The sequence below is a fragment of the Lactuca sativa genome, chromosome 9, assembly GCF_002870075.4.
Source record: "Lactuca sativa cultivar Salinas chromosome 9, Lsat_Salinas_v11, whole genome shotgun sequence".
NCBI classification, from domain to species: Eukaryota; Viridiplantae; Streptophyta; class Magnoliopsida; order Asterales; family Asteraceae; genus Lactuca; species Lactuca sativa.
Genome location: NC_056631.2, coordinates 160,246,389 through 160,256,389, shown reverse-complemented (window position 1 = coordinate 160,256,389; position 10,001 = coordinate 160,246,389).

Sequence of the window (10,001 nt, the reverse complement as noted above, 5' to 3'; positions counted from 1 at the left end):
AGATCTGGGATGTTCTCAAGAATTTGTACGAAAGCTCAGAACAAGCTCAAGACAAGAAGCTTACAACTGCACTCAATGAGTTCAACAACTTCAAAGCTCATACTGGCGAAAGTTTGGAAGACTCCTTCAAAAACTTCAACCTGATTGTCACCAAGTTATCCAATGCGGGTACCATCCGCAGAAACCATGAAACAAATCTTCAGTTTCTTAATGGCTTGGGAAGACATTGGACCACGGCTAAAATGATAGTCCAAGGCGATAGAAAGATTCATTCCTTGTCACTCTAGAAACTCTATGGGGAACTACAAGCACATTAATCCACCGTACTTAAAGATTGTGCTGACTTCGGAGGACCTCTTGCTCTCATAGCACAAAATCAATCTTACTCTACCTCGTATGACACTGTCACACCCCGAAACCGATGGCGGAAACATTCCGGGGCGGAGGACGTCATGTAAAGTATCACAACCAATGTACATAGCAAGCATAGTAAACACAACCATTACATTACATAAGAATATTTACACTTGTTTGAAAGCATAGTAATACATGTTTATATATACATCAGTATAACAAAAGTATATACAAGACTTCTATATGCACCGTCTTCTCCAAAAGTAAGCGGGATACTTGTCTAACGTGAACCTGAGAATACAAGCAGTTTTAGAAATATCAGCATAAAGCTGGTGAGTTCATAAGCGGTTTGTTTCTGGTGAAAGAAAATGTTCCTCTAAGTTTACGAAAAGTTGTTTCCCAAGAAAATCCAATATTTTCTTATAAAAGAAGTTTGGTTATCCATATGTTAAACAACCTGTTTATGAAAAGTTATGTTATCCCAAGAAAAACCCTTATTTTCCTTAAAAGTTGGTGGTTGGTTATCGATCCGGAATGAAGTGTACGAGTATCTACCATACTTGTATCGTTAAGTAAAGTTTCCCTGAACGTTTGGTTATCCTTGAAAAGTGCATTAGTTTTAACACGTATATAAAACTAATCAGTAGGTTGTGAACTAATACCTAAGGGTATTACTGATACCCTATAGTAATCAAAACAGTTATTACTTTGAGGTTAGTTCACTAGGTTCATTATTACTTAAAAGTAAATCACCATTATCTAAGTTTGCGAGTTCTATAACCATACGATAAACTAGATATGGCAAGTAAGAAGGCGAGTATCACTTTATGACTTTTGTCACCCGTAGACCTGCCGGTCCCACTGTAGCTAGTAGCAAGGTGTGGGGTAGTCAGCCCCGTATAGATCTTTACACTCAAGTCACGTTCTCCCTCCGAAAGATTTTGGTTACAGGGTCGGTCCTACACTCGCGTATCTCTGTGGAGTGTTACCAAGGACGTGTCTCCAATCTTAAGAATAACGAATTTACAAGATATAATATGGAAAATCCTATTTTATGAATGGCATGAAATCCTTTGTGAAATATAAAATATATCATTTTATAATGAGTTTCACAAGTTTTCCTTGTTTTAGTTTCGAAAACAAACTCTACAAGTTAAACGGTTGGTAATACGGTTTCCTGTGTTAAAAGCATGCTGAACATGTAAACATTTCATACGAAATAAAAGGATTTTGAGTACAAGTACCCTTGTACTTTTTCTTGTATTCCCCCTTGAAAACATGAAAAACACGGAAAAGGTGTAGGGGTATGAACTCACCAGACGAGGATGTGCCGGGTAGGACTCTAGGTGTCAATTTAGGGCTTGAACACACGCGAGGGTCCTATTTAACATGAAGTGATACATAATTGTATCTAATTAGACATTGAACCACTAATTAAGTAAGATAATACACTCCGATGCGCGGAAACACCTTATCTCAAGTGTTGGAAGTGATACGGGTTGCATCTAAGGAGTGTATGGCCTCGTTAAGGAGTTTACTCTTCAAGAGCAAACCCTTAGGGGTGTTTACGTCCCAAAGACCATATCCCCCATGAGTTTACGGCCGTAAACTCATGGGTGGGGTGTTTTTGGGTGATTAAAGGTCTTATATTGCACAAGGGAAGGTTCTAGGGTTGATTCAAGGGCTTAGGAAGTGATCGGGACTTGAAATGACCTTAGAAATGGGGTTTACGGTTCTTGAAGGACCCTTGATGATTTTATTGCCATAAACACATGGTGTTTACGACTGTAAACTCATGCGTGGCTTGTTTTTGCATTGTTTGGTGCTTCAAATGAAGGGGTACAAGGTTCTAGGCATTAATGCAAGCTTTTGGAGGTGTTTAAGGGCAATTTAACACCTTAAAAAGGTGTTTATGGTCCATGAATGTTCATGGCCCGTAAAATCATGTTTACCCCCTTAAAGACATGTTTTTGGGGTTCTAAGCTCACACATGCAAGTCCCTAAGTTATAGCTAAGCATTAGGAGTGATTTGGAAGGGTTTTGGGGCTTCAAAACCCACTTATGGGTGTTTTCGGTTTTGGAGGGTGTTCCTCAACCGTAAACTTCCTCAACCGTAAACACAAGTTTTTGGGGCTTTTGGATGATTCAAAAACGAATTGGCATGGATACTAAGCTAAACAACAAGCTAGGAAGGATTACTTACGATTTTGGAGCTTGAATGAGGCGTTTTTCGATCAAAACCTGAGTTGTAGAGAGAGAGTAGAGAGAGAAAGTTATGAGGGTGGGAAAAAGCTTCAAATGGTGACTACTCAAACCCTTATATAGGGTTTGAGTTTGTGGTCAGGTGGGGATCTACCCAATACCGACGTTAAACGGAGTTTATGGCCATACCCGATTAGATGGTCGTAACTATTGGGTTTTGATCATTCTAACACTCCTAAGTGTACATGCAACCCTAAATACCTTCTATCTATGTTTTCTATATTATACATGCAAATAAGAACTTTCCAAGGTATTATCCTAATCTAGCATACAAAACAATGAATGTAACAAGATAGAATACATACCTCTTTGATGTAGAAAGTCTTCATGAAGCTTGAGTGCCTAGTGCCCCAAGTGTGACACCTCAAATGGTTCACACAACACCCAATACACTTGGAATAACTTGAGAGAAACTTGAACACTCCTTGAAATCGTCTAGCCCTCACATTTACACATAGTCCCCGATTTCTTGAGCCATGGGATTCTTTTATATGGTGGCTATTAGGGTTACACCATGTAACTCATGACTTTACCCATTCCTTATGCTCCATGGATTTTAACCTCCATGGAGCATCGATGGGTCACCCCATGGACTTAGTCCAACATAAGGAATCTTGGATCACAAGCCCACATATATAAGAATGAATGATTTACACAATCAACCCATATATTGAATTAATCTCCTTTTGATCACTTAATTAATTCCAAATTAATTCTTGATCAATACTAATTAAATAACCTTATTAATATATTAGAACTTATAATATATTAACAAACCTTAAGTGTTATTTCTCTCATTTTAGTCTATCCAAATGCATGATGCCATGCAACCCAAATGAACCATGTCGGGTCGGGTCAAGTCTTACCAATTATATTTATGGACTTAGACATTAATCCAACAATAACCTGACTTGGTCATAACTAAAAACTTTTCAAGGGATATCGTGGGTGTTTCACGTGTTTTTATTTCATTTCAACACTTATGAAGTCATAATAAAAGTCTTAACTGATTTTGCCTAACCCAAAAGTTAACGGAAAATTTCAATAAAAATAAATTTAATTAACGGGAATGGGTTACAGTGACGGAATAAATTTCGGGTTGTCACAGACACTTCACCGCAGTCATACAAAGCTGATTCAGAGTATGATGATGAAGAAGAATTTCAAAAGGCAATTGCTCTAGTTAGCAAATAATTCAACCGACTACCACCTCACTCTTTTTGCAAAAATCAACAATTCAACAAACCACCCTTCAATCGTAACTTCAACCCACAAAACAATCACTCACATTATCCTAAAAATTCTCATCCACCACCGCAATCTCACAATAATCAAGCAAAGGAAGCACCGCAGCCTACTCAAACCGCTAACTCTGGTACTCCCTCAGAAGACAAGACTGATATTGTAGTTTGTCACAAATGCAACAAAGAGAATCACTTTGCAAGAGATTGTAAGGCCAATGTAGTTAAAGACAGAGCATTCTACCTTAGAATAGCTCAAGAGTTGGAAGAAAAGGAGAAAGCAAGGGCATACGTAGCCCATGTCAAAAGAGACCATCAAGTCTGGTCATCCGGAGACGAAGATGAAGCCATCAATAGTGTCAATGGAAAAAGGGAAGATCTGCATGTTGGCGACTGCAGATGATGATGGGTCTACAAAGATGGACAAAAACTACTGCTACATGGAAAAGGATGGAACTCTAAGCATCGTTGAATAGGTAAAACTCATGATCCAAACTCTAAACTATAGCATGGATGATTGTCAACCTTACATAGATAATCTTAATGACACATGTGTTGTTGTCCTTACAGACTATAACAAAGCCTTAGATGAGAAGAACATTGCATCCCAGGAGATGTTCCATGTGAGAGGACGACTGGATAACAAAAGACTCAAAATGGCTATGTTAGAAAGATATTTAGAATTAGAAAAAGATGCAAGAATGTTGAGTGAAACCCAATTAGAGATAGCTTTGAACCAGAGAGATTTAGCTCAAAGTGAAATTGTACATTTAAATCTTTTAATCAAAAAATTGTTCAATGAAAGTGAAGCTATTGAAAATTTGGTAAATAATGGAGCCGTGGACAACACATACAATTGGGGTTGGTCAAATGGATATCCTACTGCAATGGATTCCTCACCCCGGTTCAACAAAGACAGACTGTATGTCCCTCCAGACCGAGAATTTCATTTCCCAGTCAATGACAAGACTTTTCCCAAAGATATCAAAATGCACTTCGGTAGACTGCATAATCTAAGCAACAATTGTGTCATTGAGGAAATTGTACCTGAGGTTTCGGGTCACACATGTGATCAAATTCCTATCTATGGCACTACCTTCCCAAATTCTCAAAACTCTTCCGTAGTCGATGAAGAAATTGTCATTGAGGACATTGAAGTGTCGAAAGAATTTCCATCCCTGTCCTCAGACCGCAGTGTCCCTTACTGCAGTCAAAAGTCCCAACTAAGACTTACTCTGCGGTAGTCAAGTCATCCTTACCGCAGTCTTCGAACAAAAGTTCTGCCACTCTTCAAACGATTCATCATGAACTACCCATAGAAAACTTTGAAGTGGGTCAATGTTCTCAAATCCCTGAATCTTCAAGTTCTGATGACTCAAGCCCACGTTTTCACAAAATTTCAAAGGGTTCTAGGAAACCACAGTTGAATAACAGAGACTGCGGTTCACCAAAATCCTTAGCTAAAAAGGCTTTCAAAGAGGAAGTTCGCTCCCGAGGCACAAATAAACAAACATTTTCAAAAAACAAAAAGCATGTCAGATTTCAAAAATCCCAAAGTCCAAAAAAATATGTTTTCTCTCACTATTTTCCTAAAAACTCTACCATCAAGAAAACATCCAAAAAGGAATGTACAGTTTCAACAGTCATTCCTAAGTCATCTGACACAACTCAAAAGACTATAAAGTCTTTTCGAAACAGTGTTTTTCAAATCTATTCCTCAGATGATCCGAGATGGAAAGGTATTTTACCCATTCCAACACATTTAAAGTCACATCAAAATTTTAACAAGTGGAAGGGTATTCTACCAAATCCAACATAAGGACACAAATATTTACACGTGCTAAGCCTTTCTCAAAACAAACTTTTCAGAAAACAAACAACACTCATGTCAGATCTTTTCAACCTCGGACTAGTCAAAAGCCAAACAACTCATCCTTTAGACCGCTGACCAAACGTAGTGTCAAAACAAAAGACAAAATCTCAACCTGTGAGTGTTAGTGTAGTTGCCAAAATCAGAAACCTCGTAACTTTACAAAAACACAGAACACTCCAAAATTACATAAACACCCAGGACTAGGTTTAAAAGTTGACACGAAACTAGTCCATGCAACCTTGGTCCATGCATCACTCAGAAACTTACTTGTTGTTCCAGGCTCCAAATTAGTTTGGATGCCTAAACTAACCGTGTAATTCTCAGGCTTTGTGCAAGGAGGAATAAGAAGATGAATGGTTAATTGACAATGCCTGCTCCTTGCACATGACCAAAAGGTTAGAATACCTTCGGGATTTCAAGCCAATTTGCAATGGTGGAAATGTTACATTCGGCAACAATACGAATGGAATCATCCGAGGTTACGGTGTACTCGCTATGGGGAACTTCTCAATTCAAAAGGTTGCTTATGTAGAAAGCCTTAAACACAATCTCATTAGTGTTGGCCAACTATGTAAGGCAGACCATCGAGTTGAATTCAATGATCAATTCTGTTATGTAATGACAAGTGATAGGAGCACCTATTTGATCAAGTCACGATCCGAGGGTACCATGTATCCTCTGTATGTCTCTCTTATCATTGACAAACCGCAGCTATGTTTCCTTTCCAAAGTTGTATCCGAAGCCAGCTGGCAATGGCACCGCAAGCTCGCTCATCTCAACTTCAGATACATCAACACTTTGGTCACTGGAGAGCTGGTCAGAGGACTCCCTATTCTCAAGTTCAGCAATGACACTCTCTGTCCTGCTTGTGAATGTGGTAAGAAGTCCAAAGCAAGTCACCCTATGGTGATTGAATCTTCAATATCTGAACCACTTGAGCTTCTGCACATTGATCTCTACGGTCCATCAACCGTAGCCAGTCTCCATCACAAAAGTATATACCGATTATAGTAGATGACTTCACTCGCTTCACATGGGTTTTCTTCCTCAGACTCAAATCCGAAACACCACAAATTCTCATTAACTTCATCAAAGAAATAGAACTTCAGATCAAGCTGCCAGTAAGACGCATCCGCAGTGATAATGGAACCGAATTCACTAATCATCCTCTCAACAGCTTCTTGGTGTCTAAAGGTATCACTCATAACTTTTCAGCTCCTTATACACCTCAACAAAATGGAGTAGTAGAGAGAAGGAACCTTACTCTAGTAGAAGCAGCCAGATCCATGCTCAACTACACACACCTTCCTCTTTACTTATGGGCTGAAGCTGTAGCAATTGCATGCTTTGTTCAAAACCGAAGCATTGTGTGCAAACGCCTCAATAAAACACCGTATGAGGGCCTTAACAACCGCAAACCAAATGTTTGCTTCTTTCATATCTTTGGGTGTAGATGTTTTGTGATCAACAACAGAGATCAGCTTAACAAATTTGCACCAAAGTCTGATGAAGGCATCTTTCTTGGCTATTCCACGAACGAGGTTGGTTACCGGGTTCTCATCAGACGTACAAGGCTAATCATAGAAAGCTTCGATGTGAAATTTGATGATTCTCACATCTACAACGCCCCTCCATCTACTGAAACCACCACAATCATGGAAAGCGATATTCCTGCTTCTTTAGGTCCTTTAAATCTACTTGAAGTCAATTATGACGACCTTTTCGACCCTGTTGAAACGGTGAAACTATCCGAAGTTCTTGTGTCACCAGCCGCCCAACAACAACATGCTGATGTTTCTGGTCCATCTCTATCCGAAGTAGCATCTCTCAATACTTTCACCTCTCCGGTTGAGGGGGAAAGCTCTACTCCGGATCAAGCAACAACCATCGAGGTTCCAGTACTTAATGATGCTCAAGTTCTTATCCGCAGAAAATCATTACCATCAAACGTATCTTCGGATTCGGATGATGAACTCATAGAGAACATTGACACTGGAACCGATTCTAGGATCATCACTCTCTCATCAGCAGTCCAGGGGGAACCTTCTTAGGTTCTAGAGGAACTCCCATCTGCAATCCAGGGGAACCTCTCCAAACGGCTCAAGAAAATTTCACTCTCGTTCCAACAAGCCAAGATGATTCCACAGGATGTTCTCAAATCCAGGAGGAACTGCCATCTCCAACCGCAGAGACTTCTGATATTGAAGACATTCCCTCTATCGCAACTACTGATCATCTACAATCCCGTCTACATGTATGGACGAAGGACCACCCACCAGGGCGAATCATTGGCAATCCGTCCGCAGGTATCCATACTCGATCTGCTAAGGACTTATCTGATCATTGTCACTATGCAACATTTATGTCCGCAGTCGAGCCACGATCGATCAAAGAAAAATTATTAGAACCTGATTGGATTTCTGCAATGCAAGAAGAACTGGAAGAATTCAAAAGGAACAAGGTGTGGCAACTCGTTCCCATACCGCAAGGTCACATTATTTTTGGAACAAGATGGGTGTTCAAGAACAAGTTAGATGAATCTGTTGCGGTCATCAGAAATAAAGCTAGACTAGTTGCAAAGGGGTACAATCAACTTGAAGGTGTTGACTACGAGGAAAGATATGCTCCGGTGGCACGAATGGAAGCCATCCAAATCTTCTTAGCATATGCAACCCATAGAAACATCAAGGTACACCAAATGGACGTTAAGAGTGCTTTTCTTAATGGGGAATTTAAAGAAGAGATTTATATTCAGCAACCTCTCGGCTTTGAAAGTATTGAATTTCCTGACCACTGCTACAAGCTCGAAAAGGCAGTCTACGGTCTGAAGCAAGCCCCAAGATCTTGGTATGAGACTCTTTCTGAATTTCTAGTCTCTTCAGTTTACAAAAGAGGAGTGATTGATCCCACGTTATTTAGAAAAGCAAATGGTGACCACCTTATGCTAGTACAAATATACGTGGATGATATCATCTTCGGATTGTCTGATCAAGGAATGGTGGATGAATTTGCTAAGCTCATGACCAATAAATTTCAAATGAGCATGAATAGAGAGATTAATTTCTTTCTAGGTCTTCAAGTCAAACAAATTCAGCAAGGGATATTCATCCATCAAGAGAAATACACCACTGAATTATTGAAGAAATATTCTATGGACAATTGTTCCTCGGCAAAGGTCCCCATGGCCTTCGGTTATAAGCTCTCTGCTGATCCTTCTGGCGAATCTGTGGATCACAAGACTTATAGAGGTATCATTGGCTCTCTAATGTATCTCACCGCAAGCCGATCGGACATTGTCTTTGCAACTGGTGTATGTGCAAGGTATCAGGCTGACCCAAAAGTGTCACATATGACCACAGCCAAACAAATTCTCCAGTACTTGAAAGGAAGCAAATCTCTTGGTCTATGGTACTCTGCAGGCAATGATTTTAGTCTTCAAGCATTTACCGATGCAGATCATGCCGGATGCAAACTTGATCGAAAAAGTACCTCTGGTGGATGTCAATTTTTGGGAGGAAGACTCGCCAGTTGGTCCTCAAGAAAACAAAGTTGTGTTTCATTGTCTACCGTAGAAGCCAAATATGTGGCCGCAACTAGCTGTTGCTCCCAAGTCCTATGGATGAAGACACAGCTGTTAGACTACGGATACTGAATGTTGCAGATACCAATCTACTGTGACTCTGAAAGTGCCATAGCGATTTCTCATAATCCTATTCAGCACTCTAAGATGAAACATATTGAACTAAGGTATCACTTCATCAAAGACCACATTCTGAAAGGTAACATTGAACTCATCTTTGTCCCTACTCGTGAAGAGATTGTTGATGTATTTACAAAAGCACTTGACTCTACCAAACTCAATGCATTCTTACAAATGTTAGGGATGATGAATCCAGACCCTCAATTCTTCTTGAATTGAGAGGCACCACAAACCATTCTTGGTCTCCATTGTGGTCCTAACTGAAAGTTATTCATAATAGATGGTTTTGGTATATCCTGTGTACCGCAGTCTATGTACCGCAACCATATATTATATTTATCTTTCACTGGTCCTTCTTGATTGTTATTACTAACTTCTTGTACAAGTGCTCTACTCAGTTCCTTCCACTATAATCTTCCACAATGGCAGAGGAGCCATCCGCAATGATGTGTCCATTTGCAGTCACATTAATTGTTTTTGAGACAGTTTTTTTTTTAAAAAAAAAACATAGTGTGCTATTTAATGATCATTCATTCAATAAAACATTAAATAAAAACATTCCTTTGAGAAA